This window comes from Setaria viridis, chromosome 6, assembly GCF_005286985.2.
Source record: "Setaria viridis chromosome 6, Setaria_viridis_v4.0, whole genome shotgun sequence".
NCBI lineage: Eukaryota > Viridiplantae > Streptophyta > Magnoliopsida > Poales > Poaceae > Setaria > Setaria viridis.
The window spans coordinates 31,429,876-31,441,049 of record NC_048268.2 but is presented as its reverse complement, the minus strand read 5'-3'; the positions used below and the strand labels follow the sequence as shown (position 1 = coordinate 31,441,049).

Sequence of the window (11,174 nt, the reverse complement as noted above, 5' to 3'; positions counted from 1 at the left end):
GGCGCCGCCGGCGTGATTCTTCGCGCCACCGGAGGGCAGGGGGCACGGGCGGACCTCCGCCGGAGGGATTGATTTATGGGGGATTTTGGCGCGAAGGGGAGGCCATGCGCAAGCTTCCCGCGCGGAGGGGAAGCCGCACCGGATCGAGCGCGGATCGACGGTGGCTGGTACAACGGTGCTAGAGTTGGCGTTTCCGCATGGGAGCACGCGCTCGGATCATCTCGCGATGGGGCAGCCGTCTGCTGGCCTTCGTGGGGGTGTTTTTGCAAATAAACCGGCTCCTAGACGGCTCCTAGTCACCCTTTGTACATGCCCTAAGAAACCAATAAATATGAAGGAATTGTATAGCAAATTAAGCCTAACTGGTAAAAACATACACCGCCTAATGATCATCACGTCAGAGCAGGGGCCATGGCTCATGCTGGTCCTAATTAAACAAGCTCCACACCTGGCGGCAAACAATGAGATCTGTGACAGATATGCATGTACATATAAATAGAAAAAATAGATTTGAAAATGCAAATGCTATTTTTTATTACATTATAAACACGCTGAATTGACAGTGCCAATGCTAGTGTAAATTCAAGGAAGCGGTGCTGTATCATATAGCCAAAACACAAAAAAAAATGTGTTGGTATTTGTTTGATTAGACTATAAACAGACAGAACTGACAGTGACATTGCATCATATATACAAACCATTAACTTGCCACTTAAGGAAAAAAATAGTAAAACTAGGTGCCCAATCAAATCAACATCACAAGACACTGCTGCGAACCCTCCTCAATGCCAAGACTGTTGTTGATGTGTTCTACTGATGAGAACACAATGCCTCTCAAATGAAAGAGGATGGCAAGATTTTACTACCAATAAAAACAAATAATACATGTGGATCATATGCAGATTACTCAAATGAAAGACAGATTGCTCAAATATCCCAAATTTCCCTAAAACTATATGCAGATTACTCAAATAACTCAGATTTCTTTTCTACTAGGATCGTGCCCGTGCGTTGCTACGGACAATAAAACATTTATATTGCAATACACATTAGTTTAAACAAATATAATAAAAATAAACTTGATCAAGCACAGAGCGAGTACATCACCCCACTTTGTTGTCACCCTTAAACAAATATTATGGTCTGATCCCTGTATGTTCATATTCATGAGAGAGATTATATCAAATATGTCCCAAACAAACTACCAACATTTTTGGATCACTGATCTGTGTACTAATATATTTTTCATACATATACAAGGGGGCAAAGGGGCAAACAAAAGAATCATTTATCAATCAGCCAACTGATGCATCACTTGTATCACCCATAAGTCCAGTCAATGGGTTCCTTTGGAAGTATCTAAGGTAGAAGTTCATCTGAGTCGCAAAGGCACAACTCTGCAACAATTATGTTGAAGTTCATCTCAGTCGCAAAGGCACAACTTGGTGCACAATTTGGAATTACAAAGAACTAATCACCGCACCTCACTTGTAAGTCAGCACGTATTGCAGACCGGCATGGTTCAGTCCAAATTGACTCACGAAATCCATCCAAGCCAGGACTGGATATGGCACAGTAAGCTTCAGAATTCAGAGTGTACTTACATACAGCTCCAGGTAAAGAACAACTTGTTGCAAAAGAGTTCTTAACTGTCAGATGGACAATAGATGAGATGAATTTAGCAGAAACGTATACTCTCAAAATCAAAGAGATTTCAGAAGGCTTGCTCCACCAATACTGACCTTTTCATAATATAAAATAAATAATATCTTCACAGAGCTAAAACTCAAAACGAATACTGACCTTTGAATGGTAAGAACACCACTATCCCTAACATACTACATATGTTTGTGAATAAACAAAAATAGAGACACGAATGGACTCATCATCAAAGATAGTGCTCCTGTGGTACCGTGTGGACCATTCTGGAATGAAGCAAACCACACAAACACATCAAATTCATTCAGGTTTAATAATTTTTCTGAAGGAAAATACAAGTCAAATGGGATACTTCACTGCTGCATGCTGTCAACACAGAGATTTGTTGATCAGGCTGAAGCAAATAGCATATACAAATAACAGATCATCCAAAGTGATACATCGGAAAACAATACTTGGTATTGGAATGAACACAATGAATACAAAAGCTAAAATTTTCCAATGCCAGCCATTAAATCTAAGAAGGAAAAAAAAGGAAATGCAGTACTCAAACAACAAGTTCTGCTTCTACATTGTCGGAAAGCTTTCAGATCAAATGTTGTCTAAGAAGTTCAGTTAAGTCAAGAGTGGTCCACTTACATCAGCCTTCCAAACAACCATGACCAGTGTCCAAACATTTAAGTAGATCTTGTGATGACATTATCAAGCTTCAAACTCTAAATCATAAACCATTAAAGAAACCATATAAAGTGGAAAAGAAATTGTTCTTCCAGTACTGCTGCAGAGAAAACTATTCATGGGCTCTTACTGCCTCAATGTGTTAGTTGTCATAAACATCTTACCATGAAATTGCCATCCTTTTCGAACTGCCAAGCATGAACTTCGCTAAAACATTGTTTAACAAAAGTGCATCTTTCCTTTTTATTCATGTCTAGTTTCCTCAGCCTAGAGACAAGATCCTTAATTATTAGGAAGTATTGAGATTAATGCACATACAGGAAGTAAAAAAGTAACAGAGTGAATCAGATAAAACTATGCTTGCAAAGAAAGCTAACCGTTAGAGCGTGATCTCGTCCTTGATTCATCATTCAAGCACAATGGCGATGGTCCCATCTAATTGCCTGTCTCAATCTCGGTGCTGCCGGAATCCACTGGTCCAATCTGAAAGGAACCTCAGTTTCTGTAAGATTTAAATGGTTGCAGCTAACACCATTTTCTCCTATTAAAAATTCATAACCAAGAAAATGATGGCATAATTGTCTTGGTGTACTCACAGTTTACTAAAGCAGGAATCCATATGCTACTTTATTAATGTCACTTGCATTGTTCATATCAGTAGAATCCCAGTGGTGTCTTCATATCGACTTGAGTCTGCAACGAATTGGGGAAACTCGTGGTCAATCCAACAGCTAAATAGAAATACCGAATGCAACACCTTGTGTTGCGCTCAGATCAGCATGGGATTTTGCTGAATCTAGGGCTGCTTTAGCCCATCACGGACATATGCAGAGGTCATAGGGAAAACAATAATTGGAATGGTAGTAAAGAAGAAATATTCAATTTATCAAATAATTATTCAGATGGACTCGGAGATTTACCTCAGTGAGAATTTATGCGCCCCATCAGATGGGAGATCAATTGAAGACCGGTGGCTCTTTGGTTGTTTCCATCAGTGACGCGAATGGTCTTGAAGCTGCGAGAATGGGAGGATGCATGGCTATCACCTCCATGGCTCCACCGCCCACCGGTAGATCGGGTCCTGTCCAACAACAGGAATACTGAAATGGGGTTAGTGTGGATTGATTCTGCAATGGAGATTATTGATTGATGCAACTTGAGGGGGGCAACTTAGATGCACTAAGCTTTTTGTTCACTAAGGGGCGCCGGCCGCCGGGCGAAGGACCAGGACGGCCTGGCGGCGGCGGGCGGGAGCAGGGGCGGCAGCGGGCGGGCGCGCGGCCGGGCGCAGGCGTGAGAGCGGGCGGCGGCGGGCGGGCGGGCGTGCGCGCGGCCGGGCGGCGACGGCGGAGGGGAGGAGGGGGAGGACCGGAGCCCAGAGGATGGGGGACCGGGGGAAGCGGCGCAGGACGGCGAGGATGGGGAGGAGGCGCCAAGGCGGCGGCGAGCTGGGTGCGCCGTGCGATGCGGCTTTGGGGAGGGAGCGGGGGGTCGTGGAGGACGGAGCGGACGGCCGAGGACGATAAAAGGAAGGGAGGGCTGTGCGCGTTACGCGGAGGGTAGAAGAAGAATCGCACGGCAGCGATCGCTCGGAGCGAGGGCCATCGCGCGACGGTAGAATGACGACCGTAAAATAGTCGCCGTTTTGTTTTTTTAGAGTAGGGATGGAATGCAGATTAACAAATTAATTTGGATGGTTAGTGAAACCTCAGAGACAGAATGCTCAAATAGTCAAATGTCCCAAATTTCCCCAAAGGCAGATTAAAAAATAAAAGCAAGGGTTGCAGGAAGGAGACACCATGAAAAAAATCAGAAGATTGCAAGCAAGGAACAACAGCTATCCTTCTACGGAAATTCATGAAATGAATTAAAAGTAGGCAGGTGAAACTGAGAAAATTAATATAAGAAAAATATTAGGACCAGTCATCTTATTAAATAGAAATATCAACTTATTAGTGCAAAAATACCAGATCTTGCAGCATTTACACCTTGATAACATAGGAATGATGGTATAATGGGTACTAGAAATATAGTATCAAAAAACTGTATGTACTCTAGGGATTTTAAATTTCGAGTGTTGTATAAAAAATATGATGGGTTAGAATTGAAAAGATGGTATAATTACCAATGGATCCAAATAAGATAAAACTATAATAATTGAGAATATGGAAAAGGTGGAAAGAACATACTTGAAGGAAAAAGACAGCATACACACATTAAATACAGCCATACACAACTTCTTGTAGGAAAACATGGACCTTCTTGGACTCCAAAAATATCATATATGATTTTTTATTGTTCACATAAATGAATTGCTTCTATAACTTTTACTTGATGCATATTACAACAAAATTTTCAACTACAATTACGGGACTGGAATTACATTATCATGAACAAGTAGCATTTTGCTGGTCTTAACACAAACACACACCCTTTGCACTCGCTTTTTCATACAAATAATCTCGACCTTGATCCGAGAAAAGACCTAGTCATTAACTAGCACTAGAGCAAGGAGATGGAAAATTCCTCGAACCCGGCAAAACTACAAAGGTGTCTTATGGATGCCAGTTAAATTAATCTTGAAATATATCAGATACCTTGATGTAGAAATGCTAAGACTAAAATGTTGGGTTTAAAAAAGAGAGAACTGCACTAGAAAACTGCATTAGAACCCAAGATAATTATTTGCAGAACATTTAGAAACATATATAGGCGAAAAAAATTAACACCTCCATAACACATATATGATGATACAATGAACACAGCAATACTAAGCATGAACACATGAAAATAAAAAGGCATCCAAATAATATGATCAAAAATATATATGGAGTGATAACTTCTTGCGTAGAAATTAAACACCTAATCTACAAAGTAGATCCAAAATTGCCATATAAAAAAGGTACACAAGAAACATAATTAATTGGAAAAGACAGAAGCAGCACAGCACCTAGCTGCATGTATATGTGGACCACAGAAAGAAGCGTAGGATGGAAAGCAGAGAAAACATCTATATGGACCCACATGTATATATCAGGCTTAATGAGTAAGAAAATAAACCTACATGTAGCAGCTGGTCAAAAGTAGCACTTTTTATGTTACAAAAAGATTAATTTAAGTGCTAACATAGAACCACGAAAGGACAAAATGGCTGCCATGCAATTCAAGGAATAAACAAGTAGTAACCTCAAACAAGCAATGGTTAATTCTCTGTTACACGAAAGCAACCTTTCACATAATTAAATGGAGTTGAGCTACTGATAAGCTAAATAGTGAACTGAGTTGAAACCATGCTCTAAAACAAGATGCAATCCAGTTGCTACACTATCTGAAGAACAACTCTTGTTAAAGATACTAAGAGAGACAGGAACAGACAAGATATTCAGATATTGCTTGTCTTATAAGCACTAATTAGTACCAAAGACAAATCAATGAGGAATTATCATGCCTCAGATGACCATGCATGCAGTGAATAAACAACGACTAGGCAATAGTATTTGAATATCCAAACCTGAAAGCATAACAAAACCTAGCTGCATGCCAAATTGAATTGATTTGTTATGCGACCGATTAACTTGCTGATGTTGCAACTGTAACCAATCAAAGACACTGAATACCAAAGCATAACTAGACCCCAATCAAGAAACCGAGACAAGCACAAGCTGCAACTGCACTGAATCAAACGACAGAACTAAGAGTAGGAGTGCATGAGATATTGAAGAAAGGCCTGAAGCAGCTGCCGAGCAAAACAATCAAACGGAAGCTCTACAAACTAAGCTGTGGCTGTAGGAAATCACGTGATGCTCTCCTCAAGAATAAAAAACAACACCTGAAACAAAGGTGCAGCTGGTGAAATTTTCAAAGCCGGGCAGCACATAAACAACAGTCTGAATTCCCCGTCAATTCCCCAAAACTTAAATCAAATCAGCTCCTATTCACGCAAAAATTAAACCACTTGCTCATGTCAACAATAGAAAACGGATCCAAGAGGAAAAACTCCAAAAGATCAGCAATCCATCACCGATTTTAAGAATTTCAGAACACCCTAGGTCAAGATCCAATTTGGGAGGAACATCAAAATCATCAGACTTGACTGGGGGATTTGCTAGGGAATCACCTCCCCAATGATCACAGATGTTCTAGCGGCTGATTCCCCGAGAAAGTTGCCTCAGATCGCACTGAAATCGGACGAACGAGAACACACCAAAAAGGTTCTCGTCGCTTTGTTCCCACATAGGCAAATGAATCGATTAGGAGCAACAATACATATCAAAGGAACCACAAAACAATAGGGCACGCATATATAGTCGAATCGCAGGGAAGAAATGAGGAGAAACTCATCGAAACCCTACAATCGCCATGGGCGAGGAAGAGGGGTGGGGCACGGGAAACAGAAGAAGAGGAAATGTTCTGGGTTTGGAACCTTCCTTCCCTAGCGAAGTGCAAAATATCAAGCGGGATTTCCCAAAATCAAACAATGGATAATGACAAGCGCAGCCCACGAATCAAACGAACAAAACAAGTAGGTGCCCGAGGGACGAACGGGCGGAGCAGATCAGCCACCAGCACAGATCGGCAGCACACAAAATCGGGTGACAGGGCCACAAATCACATGGGTGAGATATAATTTTTCCTATCTTAAAACAAGCTACCACAATTACCAGAGGGTCTAGATATTATTAAGTTACTCAGAAAAAAAAGAAAAATTTGCACCATCGGATTTTATGAAGATCTAATGGTTCATATTACTCTACTTAATCAAAAAAAAAGAATACACTCCATTATATTTTATGATGATCTAACGGCTCAGATTATTCCAAAGAGCCCATTATTAAAGAAGAAGAAAATATGTACAGTACGATTTTATAATGATCCATCAACCTAAAGAGTTCATATTAAATACACCTAATAAATATATAAATTCAGAATTAAAACAACAAGGAAATTAGAAATTGATTATGTGATTGGAAACAAGGGTATGAGTCCGTGTCAAATACAAGTCCATGCATTTATTTATACGTATCTGAAACATATGAAAGGGAAAAAAATAAGACTTGAGTGGATGCACAATATGTAATAACAAACATTTTGGTCAAACCTCTAGCTAGCTTATCCTTCGGAATACATCAACATCTCCACGCAAACACACTCTAGCGATGACCAACTTCAATGCTTGCCAAGAAGCAAATCTACGTCCAGCAAACTACACTGGCAGCCCAAACCGGGTTCGCTCATCTTACACCTCTCTTCTAATCAATCGTGTAAATGACCTCTACGCCCCAAGTAAACTAAAGTGGGATGCGGCAATGAGAAAAAAAGATAGATAAGGGAGGGGAGAAAGATCCATGGAGCAGCTGCCCATAAGGGCAAATAGCAAATTTTGATGAGTTTGCTTATGTGTATATGTAAGCTAGGTTCTTTTCTCGATTAGGTAAAAAAATAATGTAAGTTAAATAACGATATATATATCTGTATACCAATTTAATATAATATAGATTTTCATTGGACATATACACATGTCGTGCACTAAAGCATTATATGCATAGCTTTTTCTAGAGAACGACAATAAAAAAAGTCATACATGATACTTATTAAGAAAAACAATAGTTGGTAGTGCCTCCGCATTAAATATTTATCACTATTAACATCTAGTCACAACATTTGATCATTCATCTTATTCAAAAAAATTTTGTATCATTATTTTATTTGTGACTTAGGACCTGTTTGTTTGAGCTGCAGTTTTTAAGCTTTTCTAAAAAAACTATTGTCAGCTTTTTTTCCCAAAAAGCCAACATCAGGTTCTAGAAGATGTGTTTAGTTTTCTGAGCTCAAAAAGCTATGGAAAGCTCACAAAATTGAACTTGCCAACTTTCTATATAAACTCAGCTTTTCTGGGCTTCCAGATTTTCGGAAGCTGCACGAGAAGTTCGGTGTTTGTTTAAACTTCTAGCTTTTTACGCTGAGAAGTTGCCAGGAAGCTCAAACAAACAGGCCTTACTCTATCATCAAAGATATTTTGAGTTCCACTTATCTTTTGATATATTTGCAACAAACTTTTAAATAAGATGAATAGTTAATCATCGCAAGAAAAGAAAATAAACATTGACAAATATTTCTAATAGGACAGAGTATCAAAGAAGGACATCGTGACACAAAACAACCTCTCAAAAAAGTAAATTACACCAAACTACTTTTTAGTCATCTCTTATTTTAATTGTTCGCAGCCCATCATAATTTGAAAAATATATTTAAAATGAAGTAACGAGAAGGGATACTTGCAAACGCTCTCACCACGCAACGCTTTCAATACCACAATAACCACTTGCAACCCTTCACCATCATGACAAATGGTTAGAGAAATCGGATCTTACTGCAAAACAATTGAAAGAAGAGGCCGAAGTCATCGCATCAAAGAAAAAACTACCAATGCGTCCTTTGATTGACAGATCAACTTCCAAGATCTGAAGTGAATCTATAGATTTAGAAGAATCTACCCACACTAGAATGTCATGGTGCCAAATCAGACATCATTGAGGTAGGAAGAGGGCGGAGAAACCTTATTCGAATGCGCCATCACGATCACCATCTTGCCGATGCCACTAGGGAACTAGACCCTAGAAGAAGTTACGACCCATTGGAAACTAAATCTACAGAACGGGTTCCAGTCCCGTGGCTGCCGACCGTCGGAAGGGAGAGAGGAGTACCAGGGCGGCAACATCGTGGAGGGAACCTGGCGGTAGCATATTTCGTGACATGGTTGATTTGTACAACCTGAAATAATATCACTTAAATATCTGGTAGGGAAATGTCACATATCAAGGCATGACTGATATTTATTAAAACGTTCCTTGAAAGTTATGGACTTATTTAGATTAAATTTAACAAAATAGTTTTTAAACAGTCACCAATATTAAGGTCCTCTGAAAATGATTTGTTACATATGGATGGCATTAATATAGAAGTACAACTCTTTTTATACACATAGAAATAATAGAATAGTCATTGGTTAGAGTACAATTTTATTTTATATATATGGAAATAATGGAATCGTCATAAGGTGTCGGATTAATTCCATGCTTTAACTTAGGAGCTTTACATAGTAAGGTCCACGAGGGCAAGACCACAGGCGTGGCAAAGGAGAGTCGAGGTTCTCTAGCAGCTGCAGGCATCCCAGGTGGTTCATCGATGGTGTGAAGGGCAAAACCATCTATCTTGTGGAAACTTAGCTTTTTGTGGCTGGTACGCAAATTATGATGATGGAATGATAAGATGCAATATTGACTAATTTTACAGAAAGAGCTAGGAAAGGGGGATGGATTTAAAGATGCTTCGAATTCCAAACTCTCTCTAAGCATTAGACCTGTTCTTGCCCCTTTAGTTTCAAAGTTGCCATGCCAATTTCCAATTCTAACTACACACTGTGTCCAATTTGTGGCTGTGCCAACAAAAAGTATTGGGTAGTGGTCCATGTACAGCAGACACAACATGACAACAATTCGTCAATAGTAACGAAACATTATATTAGTTGGAACAATTCAGCTGAGTGGGCCAACAACAGACATAAAAACTTCTAACTCACCCATATCTTCTTCTTAAAATCTAAGAATATATATAATATGTCACCATAACTATGAGCCTCTTCGGTTGATATATTAAGATTGTCAATGTTTGTCACAATATCTTGCCAAACTTGACTACAGTTCATCAGTTCATTAAATTGTTTGCCCACTTTTGGCTTGCATTGGAGAATCTTGCCACACTTTTTTAATCACAGGTATGTGCGACCGAGCCGGTAGAAAAGGAGTCTTGCCATGGTTTGTGGCTACAACTAAATAACTGCTAACTTGGTCAAACTCGATAACTTTAGGCGTGGTAGAGTGTGGCAAGGTTTGGTTTCAAATCAATCGGTCCCTGAAACTCTCCAGTAGGACAAAAAAAATATATTAGTTTCAATAAACACAAGAAACTATATTTTTGAATAAGATATTCCATTTTATTTAAAATTAGTGTTTGACGCTATAAATATGATTTTTAAAAAGATTGTCTTGGTAAAAGGCAATTTGGATAAAACAACGGTAATCAAACGACAACACAAAATTATTAAATGATTTTTTCAAGCAAAAAAGACCTCAAATGTTAGTATTAAAAGATCTAGCTAGCCGCGCGCTATTTGCTCGAGCCATCCTGCTAGTTACTAGAAAACCAGGGCGCAGCACGCCTATTTCAAGTTTTCGCTGGATATACCAGCAGATACGGCTTTTGGTGTATCCATTTTAAATTATTTGACCTAGAGAAAAAAACACGGTTCTAACCTGATATAGAACATCTATCTACAAAGTTTCACTGAAACAAATTTCTGAAACGGCATGTTTCCAATGCTTCGTATACTAAGTGTCAAACTTCTCTTCACGAGGACCAGAATTATCAGTATCAGGTACCTTAATAGGAAAGCTAATACCTAAATAGGAAGCCAATACAAGAAATGAGAAAGGTATTTTGCAGTTCCTTTCAACAAATAGCACAGGCTTCCTGCTTCAAGAGGCTTGCAAGTGGGTTTCTACCTTGAGCTGAATCACTACGAAAATCCAATTCAAGATTACATTTCGGACGAATTTGTTTGATGGAAAAGAAAATTACCTCTGAGAATCTAATAGCACACTATTGTAAGCTACTGCTAATTTTATTTCCAACCGAAGCAGACAGATTAATATTTCCAAGAATCTGAATACTTTAACCAATCATTGCTCCCTTTTCTCGATTGAGCAATCCATAAGATTGACTATGGAATTGAACTCAGAGGTTAACTAAGGATAAGTTGATAGAACGGTACTGTTCTA

General features: G+C 39.3%; 1 long non-coding RNA gene across 1 annotated transcript; it reads right to left on the bottom strand.

The window, feature by feature from the left end:
* Positions 1-1,099: 1,099 nt before the first annotated feature.
* On the bottom strand, positions 1,100-6,852 carry LOC117861015 (uncharacterized). The gene is made up of 5 exons (XR_004641634.2): positions 3,258-6,852; positions 2,934-3,030; positions 2,715-2,820; positions 1,484-2,604; positions 1,100-1,397 (listed from the first exon to the last, which is right to left on the bottom strand). It is a non-coding gene; the product is annotated as an uncharacterized lncRNA (long non-coding RNA).
* Positions 6,853-11,174: the final 4,322 nt, after the last annotated feature.